The sequence below is a fragment of the Arachis ipaensis genome, chromosome B01, assembly GCF_000816755.2.
Source record: "Arachis ipaensis cultivar K30076 chromosome B01, Araip1.1, whole genome shotgun sequence".
Taxonomy (NCBI): domain Eukaryota; kingdom Viridiplantae; phylum Streptophyta; class Magnoliopsida; order Fabales; family Fabaceae; genus Arachis; species Arachis ipaensis.
The window spans coordinates 71,834,082-71,847,937 of NC_029785.2; positions in this window are offsets into that span (position 1 = coordinate 71,834,082).

Consider the following 13,856-nt stretch of genomic DNA (forward strand, 5'->3'; position numbering starts at 1 on the left):
GCCTTTTTAGAGGGGTTGTTATCAGCATTTGTGTGTGTCTGGTCCCTCACTGGCAATTGAGTGCCAGAGTTAGAAGCTAGAGTGAAACTGGACGCCAGCTCCTTGTCTGCTCCTGGCGTTTGAACGCCAGAATTGTGCCCATTTTAGGCGTTCAACGCCAGATCTTGCCCAGTTTGGGCGTTCAACGCTAGATCCTTGCCCATTTCTGGCGTTGAACGCCAGTTTTGCCTTGTTTCTGGCGTTGAACGCCAGTTTTGGGCATGGTCTGGGCATTCAACGCCAGCCTTCCACCAATTTTCTGGTGTTTTAGTGCCAGAATTATTTTTTCCTGGGCTCTTACTGTCCTCAGGTGAATTTTGGGTGGTTTGCTCATTCCTTAGCTTTTTGCTGCCTTGAGGTGGGGTATTTAATATTTTCCCACTTCTTAATTGAACTGCTTGGCATTCTTCTGTTATTTGTCTTGACAGCTGCTGCTTTGTTTGCTTAAACTGTTCTTCCATATGTATATTAGCCATCCTTGTCTCTTGTAGTCTATCTTTGAATTCGGCTAATTGCTTTGTTAGGAAGTCCAATTGCTGATTGAATTCAGCAGCTTGTTTTACAGGACTGAGTTCAACAGTTACTGTTTTAACCTCTTCATTCATGGAAGGGTTGCTGCTTAGGTACAGATGCTGATTCCTGACAACTGTATCAATGAGCTCTTGAGCCTCTTCAATTGTCTTTCTCATGTGGATAGATCCACCAGCTGAGTAATCTAGAGAGATCTGAGCTCCTTCTGCAAGCCCATAGTAGAAGATGTTTAACTGAATCCACTCTGAAAACATTTCAGAGGGGCATTTTCGTAGCATCTCTCTGTATCTCTCCCAGGCATCATAAAGAGATTCATTATCTCCTTGTTTAAAGCCTTGGATGTCCAGCCTTAGCTGTGTCATCCGTTTTGGAGGGAAATATTGATTCAGGAATTTTTCTGTCAGCTGTTTCTATGTCCTTATGTTGGCCTTAGGTTGGTTATTCAACCACCTCTTAGCTTGGTCTTTTACAGCAAATGGAAACAGTAATAGTCTGTAGACATCCTGATCTATTTCTTTATCATGTACTGTGTCAGCAATTTGTAAAAACTGTGCCAGAAACTCTGTAGGTTCTTCTGTGGAAGACCGGAATACTGGCAACTTTGCTGCACCATGATAATGAGCTGAGGATTTAACTCAAAGCGACTGACTCCAATGGAGGGTATGCAGATACTACTCCCATATGAAGCAGTAGAGGGGTTAGAATATGACCCCAGAGTCCTCCTGGACTGTTCATTTCCGCTTAGGTCCATGATGGAGAAAGGGAGATGATGTAAAATAGAAAAAATATTTTTATTTATTTATTTATATATTTATTTCGAAAATGAAATAAATTAAAATAAAGTAAATAAAAATTGAGTGAAGATTTTCGAAAAACTGAGGAGAGAGAAAGTGGTTAGGAAGTTTTATTTTTATACTAAACTAGTAGCCTAGGTTTACAAAAAGTGAGTAGACTATGACAGATGGTGCAGAGATCCACTTCTGGGGCCCACTTGGTGTGTGCTGGGGCTGAGACTTAAGCAATTTACGTGCATAAGGCCATTTTGGGCATTCAACGCCAGGTTTGGATCCATTTCTGGCGTTGAACTCTAACTTTTAATCCTTTTCTGGCGCTGGACGCCAGAATTGGGCAGAGAACTGGCGTTGAATGCCAGTTTACGTCGTCTATCCTTGAGCAAAGTATGGACTATTATATATTGCTGGAAAGTCCTGGATGTCTACTTTCCAACGCAATTGGAAGCATGCCATTTCGAGTTCTGTAGCTCCAGAAAATCCACTTTGAGTGCAGGGAGGTCAGAATCCAACAGCATCAGCAGTCCTTTTTCAGCCTGAATCAGATTTTTGCTCAGCTTCCTCAATTTCAGCCAGAAAAATACCTGAAATTACAGAAAAACACACAACTCATAGTAAAGTCCAGAAATATAAATTTTTCCTAAAAACTAATGAAAATAAACTAAAAACTAACTAAAACATACTAAAAACTATATGAAATTAACCCCAAAAAGCGTATAAAATATCCGCTCATCAATAATCCACAAGCAAAATATAGAAAATAATGACCCAAATAAATTTCTAACACCAATGAAAATAATGCAATGAATGAAAGTATACAAATAAATTAAATGAAATAAAATGAAAGATAAGAAGAATGAGAAGGGAAAGAAGGGAAGAAGAAGTAAGTAAGAAAGGAGGGAGGAAAAATTAGGATTGGGGAAGAAAAGATAAGATTTTTGGCACTGATCAGGATAAGTTGTGCAACGCGGGCGACGCGGACGCGTGGGTGACGCGGTCGCGTGGTGTGCGAGAAGTTCAGGTGACGCGGACACGTGGGACACGCGATTGCGTGGCCTGATTTGTGCGATTGGCGCGAGTGCAGCCTCGCGTTCGCGCAACTCTCTGTTGTAAATGCATATTGCCAAAAATCTGGGTGACGCGATCGCGTGAATGGCCTTTCTTTTAAAAATGACACGAACGCCTGGGGCACGCGTTCGCGTGGGGCACGCGTTCGCGTGGGGCACGCGTTCGCGTGGGGCACGCGTTCGCGTGGGGCACGCGTTCGCGTGGTAGGGCTTGTGCTTCTAGCATGGTTCCAGCCCCACTCCATCACAACTCTCTGTCATACACCCGTTTACGTCGATTTCACAGGGCTACGCGTTCGCGTGGGTGACGCGGACGCGTGGGAGGCATTTTTCTCACATGATGCGAACGCGTCATCGACGCGGTCGCGTGGATCAATCTGTGCTAAAGGCACGCTTCCAGCCACGCTGTCACGTGACTCTCTGTAAAATCTCTTTTCTTCCTTGAGGCACATATGACGCGGACGCGTCGTCGACGCTGTCGCGTTGTGTGCGAAATATTTTTTTTTTATAATAATGCAGTATGCAGAATGCAATGCTAATATGAATGTTATGCAAGATTCCAGGTCTAATCAAAACTCAAAAATAAACAAAACAGACTAGAATTAAAACTGAAAAAGGGATGATCATACCATGGTGGGTTGTCTCCCACCTAGCACTTTTAGTTAAAGTCCTTAAGTTGGACATTTTTTGAGCTCCTTCTCATGGCGGCTTGTGCTTGAACTTGTCTTGAAATTTCCACCAATGCTTGGACTTCCAATAAGCTCTATCAATACTAAGTAAATTCCTCAAGCTTTGATGGGGTTCTTCACAAGCTTTGAGCTCCCAAAATTGATCCTCATATATTCCTGGATCCCAAATCTTGTTTCTACACCCGTCTTCAAATTGATTATCATGATTCCATCCGGGTGGTTCAGCCTTAGAATTCTCACTGAAGTGTCCAAACAACTTCCCAGACCCATTCAATTGAGCTCTACACCAACTTTTGCATTTAAACTTAAAGCTTCCAACCATAATGAACCTTGCAGGACAATTCTTACCACTAACCATCTCCCTCTTACTCTTAATGCCACAAAGAGCTCTAAGTTGACCATCCGTCTGCAGTAGCCCATATTCAAGTGGGAAGGTAAAGGTCAAGGATAAGAATTTTACCCACTTGAACATTGTGTTGGATGGTAATGGCCTTGGGAGAGGTGTTTCTAATGAACTTGCAAGCTCCACTTCCTTGTGCTCTTCTTTGACATCGTCCACCTCTTTGCAAGCTTCTTCAATTTCAACCTCTTCCTCTTGGTAGCTTTCTTCCAATTCAATCTCTTCTTCATTGCTCACCAAGGGCATGGGAGGTTGTGCTTCTTCTTCTTGAATCTCCATCTCTTGATTGACCTCTTCTAAGTCCTTAACCATGACATGCTTTGGAGGTTGTACACCCTCCTCAACATCAAATGCAACCGTCTTGGAAGGAGGCTCTATGTCTTGACTTTCCCATGGAGGTTCAGCATCTCCCAGGTCTTCAACCACTTCTTCCTCTTCCATAATTACTGCTTTGTCCAATAGTTTTAATATAAAATCGTACTCATCCTTGATGATTTTCTTTCCATGACAACTCCTTTCAACTATTCTTTCATCTTCAAGGGTCTCTCCTATCTCCACATTTTGGGCCTCCTCTTGCTCTAAGACAAAATCAGACTCCTCCTTGATGTCTTAACTAATTCTTCAACCACTCCTTCGACTTCAAGGGTCTTTACTACCTTCACCTTTAGGGCCTCCTCTAGCTCCTTATGAAGTATGGATTCGCGAAGATGATCCCTTCTCTCTTGTTCCATGTCAATAGCATCATTTGGATCATGTTGCTCTTGGATTGATGGATGTGGGTGCTCTTCCATGGATTGTGGTGATGGGATGGAGAGATCATTCTGTGGTTGAAAAGAAAGTGCACTAGAGCTTGAGGGTTGATTGTTGAAGGTATTTGGTGGTCCGATTTGGGCAACGAGAGCTTGTATAGTAGAGTTTAGATCGGCAAGTGCTTTCTCCATAGAGGTTTGGGGTGGATAGGAGGGTTCATTTGTTGGGAGAAAGGGTTCATGGTAGGAAGGTGGTTCATCTTGATAGTGATAAGGAGATGTTATATATTGAGGTAGTGGTTCATGAGAGTAGTTATTTTGGAATGGGGGTGGTTCTGTGTCTGGTTCATTTGGCTCATAAGGTGGTTGGTATGGTGGATACGGGTTAGGGTCATATGGAGGTGAATGGTGGGAAGGGGCTTGTAAGTATGGTGGTCCAAACTTATGTTGAGGAGAGGGTTCATAAGCATATGGCGGGACTTGTTGGTAACTACAAGAGGGTCCACCATAGTCATCATTTTGGTATGCATCACAGAATGGTGATCCTAATTCCTTTAAGAGGAATCCTAATCCTAAATCCTAAGAGAGAGGAGAGAACCTCTCTCTCTCTCTAAAAACTACATCTAAATTTATGAAAAGTGAAAAATGGAAGACGTGTTAATGAATGGATGCATTTTCCCACTTTATAGCCTCTAATCTGTGCTTTCTGGGCTGAAAACTGGGTCAGAAACAGCCCAGAAATCGCCCCCAGTGATTTCTGTTACGTTCAGGTCGCGGCAAAGTGACGCGGAGGCGTCGTCCACGCGTTTGCGTGGATTGCATTTTTGCCAAGTCACGCGTCCGCGTGATCCACGCATTCGCATCATCTGGCGTCAGGGCAGCTATGGAAAATTACATATCGTTGTGAAGCCCTGAATGTTAGCTTTCCAACGCAACTAGAACCATCTCATTTGGACCTCTGTAGCTCAAGTTATGGTCGATTTAGTACCAAGAGGTTAGGCTAGATAGCTTTAGCAGTTCCTTCAGTTTCTTGTATTCCTTCCACTTTTGCATGCTTCCTTTCCATCCTCTAAGCCAGTCCTGCCCTGTAATCTCTGAAAACACTTAACACACATATCAAGGCATCGAATGGTAATAAGAGTGGATTAAACATATCAAAATTAAGACCAAAGAAGCATGTTTTCAATCATAGCACAAAATCAGGAAGGAAAACGTAAACTCATGCAAATCATATAAATAAGTGTATGAAAGATTGATAAAATCCACTCAATTGAGCACAAGATAAACCATAAAATAGTGGTTTATCAACATACTAGAACTCACTACTGCCTTGACCGTGGTAGTAAATAAATTAGCTTCCCAACATCTGAGCACTCAAAGTACTCTCATGGCTACATGTGGAGAATCAAAAGAAGAGCGAAGCATGAAGGAGACACTAGAAACTTCGGTGGACAATGAGGAGCATGGCTTTGTATTGGAACAAGTGGAGAAAGCCATAATAGTTGTAGAGGAAGAGGTGGTTGAAGATTTAGGAGATGCTGAACCTCCATGGGAATCGAGAACTGTAAAGGTTTCCACCGAGAAGTTCGAATTTGATGTCAAGGACGATAGTGCACAACCTCCAAAGCATATACCTTGTGAAAAATTGGACGGAACAGACCAAGAAGTTGATCCCATAGGCAGTGATGATCATAAATTAAGCTTTCCTAGTCACAAACTCACATCCGCAACTGAACTCCTTGAGCCTGAAGAACCTTATCCAAGTGAATACGAAGATGATGTCGAGGTAGATTTCTCTTAACCTCCAACGTATGACTTGGCCTCCAGTTAAACAATTAAAGCCAAGAATATATAAAAAAGCTAAATAAGAATCATAAATCTGAAATACCTCAATTGCATTTAATAAAAGGAAATTAATCCAAACATAAAGAGTTCATAAGCTAAATTGATAAAATAAATAAAAAGGACATTGAACCTGGAACTCGGAAGAAATTGTAAGTTGAAATAATAAAGTTGAAATAATAAGAGATCCTAATTCCTTTAAGAGGAATCCTAATCCTAAATCCTAAGAGAGAGGAGAGAACCTCTCTCTCTCTCTAAAAACTACATCTAAATTTATGAAAAGTGAAAAATGGAAGACGTGTTAATGAATGGATGCATTTTCCCACTTTATAGCCTCTAATCTGTGCTTTCTGGGCTGAAAACTGGGTCAGAAACAGCCCAGAAATCGCCCCCAGTGATTTCTGTTACGTTCAGGTCGCGGCAAAGTGACGCGGAGGCGTCGTCCACGCGTTTGCGTGGATTGCATTTTTGCCAAGTCACGCGTCCGCGTGATCCACGCATTCGCATCATCTGGCGTCAGGGCAGCTATGGAAAATTACATATCGTTGTGAAGCCCTGAATGTTAGCTTTCCAACGCAACTAGAACCATCTCATTTGGACCTCTGTAGCTCAAGTTATGGTCGATTTAGTACCAAGAGGTTAGGCTAGATAGCTTTAGCAGTTCCTTCAGTTTCTTGTATTCCTTCCACTTTTGCATGCTTCCTTTCCATCCTCTAAGCCAGTCCTGCCCTGTAATCTCTGAAAACACTTAACACACATATCAAGGCATCGAATGGTAATAAGAGTGGATTAAACATATCAAAATTAAGACCAAAGAAGCATGTTTTCAACTATAGCACAAAATCAGGAAGGAAAACGTAAACTCATGCAAATCATATAAATAAGTGTATGAAAGATTGATAAAATCCACTCAATTGAGCACAAGATAAACCATAAAATAGTGGTTTATCAACATACTAGAACTCACTACTGCCTTGACCGTGGTAGTAAATAAATTAGCTTCCCAACATCTGAGCACTCAAAGTACTCTCATGGCTACATGTGGAGAATCAAAAGAAGAGCGAAGCATGAAGGAGACACTAGAAACTTCGGTGGACAATGAGGAGCATGGCTTTGTATTGGAACAAGTGGAGAAAGCCATAATAGTTGTAGAGGAAGAGGTGGTTGAAGATTTAGGAGATGCTGAACCTCCATGGGAATCGAGAACTGTAAAGGTTTCCACCGAGAAGTTCGAATTTGATGTCAAGGACGATAGTGCACAACCTCCAAAGCATATACCTTGTGAAAAATTGGACGGAACAGACCAAGAAGTTGATCCCATAGGCAGTGATGATCATAAATTAAGCTTTCCTAGTCACAAACTCACATCCGCAACTGAACTCCTTGAGCCTGAAGAACCTTATCCAAGTGAATACGAAGATGATGTCGAGGTAGATTTCTCTTAACCTCCAACGTATGACTTGAGTGACGAGGAAGACATAGAAGACTTTGATTAGGACGCAGTTGCAGTTGAAAAATTTTGCAAGGAAGTGGGGGAATTCACAGAAGAATACAAGGGAGTAAAGCTTACAGAACCACTGGAAACACCTATCCCAAGGCCATTACCACCTAATACAAGCTTCAAGTGGGTACAATCCTTAACCTTTATCTTTACTTTTTCACTTGAATATGGTTTGCTTGAAACAGATGGTCAGCTTAGAGCTCTCTGTGGCTTTAAGAGTAAGAAGGAAATGGCTCGTACTCAGAGCTGGTGTGCAAGATTCAATAAGGTTCCACGCTTTAATTCGAAGTGCACGGATTGGTATCAAGTTCAATCGAATGGGTCTCGGAAGGCGTTTGGTCATCTTGGTGAGAATACAATTTCTAAACCGCCCAGATGGAAGAATATAGATCAAGACAAAGGCGGATTTAAAAGAAAAGTTTGGGATCCTGGAATCTATTCTGACATTCGACACCCCGGGAGCCTGAGAATCTGTTTAAAGCTGCTCAGAAGCTTTACATGCCTAGTTTGGGACCCTGGAGGCTATTGGCATTCCAAACATCGGTGGAGATTTCTGGATGAATTCAAGCATAAGTCACCATAACAGGAAGCTCATCAATGTCCAACTTAAGGACTTTAACTAAAAATGCTAGGTGGGAGACAACCCACCATGGTATGATCGTTCCTGTTTCAATTTTATTTTGTTGTGTTCGTTTTTATGTTATTTTATTTTTCATTGAACCTGGAATTATTCATGGCATCTACATTAGCACTGCATATTGCATACTACATAATTGCATAAAAAAAAAATTTGCACGCGACGCGTCCGCGTCACAAGTGCATTAGGAAGAAAAGGAAAGTGAACAGAAAGTCACGCGAAAGCGTGGCTGGAGGCGTGCCTTTGGCACAAATTGTTCCACGTGACCGCGTCGCTAATGCGTTCACGTCAGTTGCGAAAAAATACCTCCCACGCATCCGTGTCACTTATGCGAACGCGTGACCTAGAAATCGGCGTAAAGATCCACCGCCCAGAAATCTGGGCTGGAATCATGCGACTGGTGTGTGTTTAGCACAAAACGGCCCACGCGTTCGCGTCCCTGACGCGAACGCGTCACTTGCAAAACACTCATCCCACGCAAAAGCATGAGCGACACGTCCACGTCGCGTGGATATTATGGCCCCCTAAATGAAGACAGAGAGTTGCGCTGAAACGACGCTGGAAGTGTGCGTCTAGCACAACTTTTAGCGACGCGGTCGCGTGCCTCACGCGTTTGCATCATCTATCTTTTACCCAACCCACGCGATCGCGTCAATCATGCAACTGCGTCAATCCCATTTCACCCTAGTCACGCGATCGCATGCTCTACGCGTTTGCGTGGATTCAAAACACTAACCCCAACCACGCGAAACCCTAGCCCCCCTCCCGCGTCACCATTCTCCCTCCCAACCTCCTCCTCTGCCCTCTCTCTTCTCCCCACCCAACCACCACCACTCCCAGCCACCATTCTGACCACCCCGTCAGACCTGACCGCTGCACCACCCTGACCGCCGACGCCCTGCTTCCCCCTCCTTCTTCCTTCCCTCTCCTTCTTCTCTCTCTTCTTCCCTCAACCACCGCTGCCCCCCCACCCCCATGGCCAGCCACAACCACCACGCCACCTCCCACCATCATAACCCCCCTCCAACCCACAACCCTCGCCCAACCCTGACCCAACACCACAAACCCCAATCCCTGCCACTGCCCCTACTCCACCACCGCGTCACCGTGCCCCCTCCCAGCGCCGCCGCGTCACCACCACCATCTCTCTGCCCTCACCTCTGTTCATACACATACCAGGTTCTGCCGAACGCCAATTTCTCTATCACTTGTAGTTATTTGCTTATTTTTCAGATTATTTTCGACTTAGGCTAGTTAGAGATGCATGTTTGTAGTAGATTTTAGGTGGTTAGGTAGCTAGGATGTGGTTAGTGGATTTAGGCCTGATAATTGGGCTGTTCTTGCTACTTGTTTTATCTATTTCGCAATTCTGATTTTGCTGTGATGCTCATACTATTCATATGCTGTTCTTTCATGTTTCATGCTGCTGTTAAGACTGTTCTTTACTGTTCCTACTGTTTGTGACTCTTTGCAGCAATATTTCTTTTTTCATATGAACTATTTTTCTCGCTGTTTATTACTCGGGAACACCCAATTTTAGCTGGAATGCTACCTAATTTTCTGCAAATTATTTTCATGTATTGAGTTTGGAAATTTCATATTTTTCCTTACCTAGCTACAACCAAACCAATTCATGACTGCCCGGGCTAGCATTCTTATTCCTTTTGATCCCCTAATTAATAACTTGCACCATTGATGATTTCATGTTAATTTTGCAACTTTTCTATCCTTCTGAATTATCATCAGTAACCTGATATTTTTGCTTGATTATGAGTTGATTATTCTTTAAATTTGTGAATTTGGTGTTACCTAGGAAACATTTATCATGCCACTTACTTTAACTTCCTTTTTACTAACTCACTGCCTTCACTTTCTAACTTCCTTTTCACCTATTACCCACTTTTAACTCTCTAACTTCTCTTTTTGCCTTTTAACTAACTACTTTAACTTTCTAACTCAAGGCATGATTATTGTTTTTCCTAATTAACATGAATTCTACCTATATTATATTTTGGATTGTGATTTTTCATCTCTGATTTTTTAACTCACATACAGTCCAAAATGTACATATATTTAACTCATTTCATAATTCTACTGCTCGTTTGCCTTTATGCTTAAATTGATATAAATCCTATTTGCCTACCTGTTTTCCTGCTTTTGTTCTTTAATTATATCCTGCAATTTCTGCTTTTCAGGATGTCTGACCCTCAACGCAAAGGAAAAGGCAAAGCAACCACTGGTAAAAGGAAAATAGGTGAATCCTCTATGTCCATCCTGGACATTTTGCATGATGACTCCTGGTGGGAAAAGTACTTTACCCCACAGGAGAAGGCTGACCAGCTCCTCACTGCCACAGACCTAATTAAATTTGCGAACAGATACTGTGAGCTTAAGTATCCAGTGTTTGTCACTTCTAGAAACCTGTACCTGAAAAGAACTCTGAAAATTCCAGAAGAACTACAGCAGTACACCTCCGAACAGATAAAACAGAAAAGCTGGTTCTTCTTGGAAAGAAACTTGACAGAGGTCAATGCTTCCTGGGTCAGAAAGTTTTACTGCAACTATTTCAAGACCTCCCTGGATGCCGTGCACCTCATAGGGAAACAAATTTTGGTCACTAAGGAAGCCATTGAGGACATCCTCCACCTTCAGCCTAAGTCAGATCAGCCCGACGGTTACTAAAAGGCTGAAGAGGATATGCGCTTTATGAGATTTGACTGGGATGCTGTCAAGTAGAGAATAGCCCTTGATCCTACTGTCCCATGGGTCATGGAAAAGAACACAGTGATGCCTAAGGGAATCAAACTGATTTACCTGAATGATAAGCTCGGCTCTGGCACCAGATTCTGAGCAACTATGTGATGTCGAGCACTCATGAGACCGAGCTGCCCGCTGCGATGATCACCCTCATCTGGTGTGTGATGGAGGGTAAGGACCTGTATCTTCCACGTTTCATCCAGTATTACATGGCCAGGGCCCATGTCAGAGGCACCCTTCCTTTCCCTTATCTGATCACCCAGCTAGGCCGCCGAGCTGACGTGCCTTGGGAGCTGGCTGATGCGAAGTTGACTGTTGCAGACTGCAAGAAGATCATTTCTCACAGCAGGAAGTTCCAGGCTTTAGGTTACAGACCCCATTCCTCACCGCTTCTGATGAGACAGCCACACCTTCAGCTGTCCCCTCTTCCTCCACTGCTGCACCAGCTACTACTACTGCACCCCTGCCTGCCTCAGAGCCCATTTACCACCTCGTGCACCGCCTATTTCAGCAGCTGGACCAGATGGAGCGCCGCAACCAGCGGCGATATGAGAGATCTGAGCATCGCAACAAGCAACGCTATGAGCACCTCAAGTTGATGATCCAATCCGGCGGCGACATCCCCTCCGAGCCTGACACACCATCAGAGCCATCTGAGGAGGAGGCAGACGAGCATGAAGAGGAGACACATGCACAGAGAGAGGCTGAGCAGGCAGGACCAGAGCAGGCTGTGCCACAGCATGTGGAGCCACACTAGATCTAGGCCGCAGACCCAGAGATTCCTCTATAGTCAGCACCTCCACTGCAGCAGCCAGATCCTCCTACACTTATCCAGTCTGCAGACCTTCAGGCTTCCACAGAGACACCAGCAGCCCATCCTTCCGGTGATGGCACTTCTTCACACCCAACTTGAGTGAGTATCGAGGACGATGCTATATTTTAAGTGTGGGGAGGTTGCCATCCCTGGCCTATCTTTTTGGTAAACCACTACAGACTCTTTTTTTTATCTTATTTTGTTTATTTTTCTATATTTTTATCTTTATTTTTATTTTTATTTTTCAGTACTTATACATTGTTCTTTTACTGTATTTCTACTTTATTTCCGCATTTTGCACTTTAGTTTATATCTTAGACATTTAGCTTAGTTTGTAATTCTAAACTTATTAGTTATAGAATATGTGGATTAATTAGTATAGTTTACCCTTTTAGCATATAATAGTTTGGTTTAATTAAAAATAAAAGGAAGTAAACTAGAGACTTTAACAGAATGATACATCCACACACCTTGTGTATATAGCATTACATGTTAGTTAGTTAACAACATTTTATCAAAGAGGAACACTAAGATTTTAAAAGCCACCCTAATATTTACATTGAGAATAATGGGAACTCTTGATTTCTACTTGCATGACATACATAACTGATATATGATTTTTGAGCTGGAGAACACACAGCCTGTGAGTTTTGAGCTTAACTGTATGGTTACATTCAAACCATAAATTTCATTCCTGTGTGTTTTGCCCTTCTTTTTCATTCTGATGTTCTTTACTTTGTTTTAATCTATATGTCCAATAAAGAATATAGATACATACCAAGAGATGATTGAGGCCATCATTTGAATTTTTCCTCACTTATCCCAAATTAGCCTACCTTTTACATCACCCTTGTTAGCCCCCTTGAGCTTTTTAATCCCCTCTTGTTCTATAACCACATTACTAGCCTTAAGCAGAAAAACAAAATGAAAAATCCCAGGTTGAATCCTTGGTTAGCTTAAGATAGATATTGTATACAATTTAAGAGTAGGGAATTTTATGGGAACATGGGATGATAGAAACAAAGTAGGAATTTAAATAGAATAAGTTGTTTCAAAAACAAAATTTGGGAAGCATGCTCATGAGAAATCAAAACAATTGAATTACCATGTGCATAGATTTAAAAAAAATAAATAAATAAATAAATAAACTTTTTATTTTCAGTATTTAGATAAGGGGATATCTAAAAAAATTCCCCAAATGCAAAATAAAAATCAATGCACATGGGACAAAATTAAATTTAATGCATGAGCTTGTAATACAAAGTGGGAAAAGTTGGGTAAATAGATAAAGGAACTTCAAAATTATATAAAGTATGTATGTTAGGTGAGATCTTAGACTAATCAAGGACTCACTTATTAGCTCACTTAGCCTTATACATATACCCTTACCTTTACCTTGGCCCCATTACAACCTTGAAAAAGACCTCATGATTTTTGTATGTCTATATTCCATATTTGTTGATTGGTTAGATGAAGAACAAAGTTTTAGAAAGCAAGGATAGAAAAAGAATAGAGTGAATAACCCAATAAACACTGAGTGACTAGAGAGTAAACACAAAATCCAGTGAGGGTTCAATAGCTCATCACCATATATCTCTGCTTAAGTGTTAATTGTCTTGCAAGTTTGTGAAATACTTTTGCCCATCTCAATTATAAAAATGCTTTAACATTATCTAGGGTTTGGCTATGCATACATGATTCCTTGAGAATATGAATTAATTTAACTACATGTAAGTTTTATATACAAGTGAATAAAAATTAGAATTGTATGATTCATTTAGGTAGTTGCATTTAGAATAGAATGCATTGCATGAGATTCCACCACCTTACCTTATTCTTTATCTTGGATTTAGCATGAGGACATGCTATTGTTTAAGTGTGGGGAGGTTGATAAACCCATATTTTATAATATATTTTGTGCCCAATTCAAGTGATTTATTCAATCCCTCACCCACTTATTCATGAAAATTACATGGTTTTACTTTCCCTTCCTTATTATGTGATATATGTGAAAAAACATGTTTCCCATGCTTTAGAAA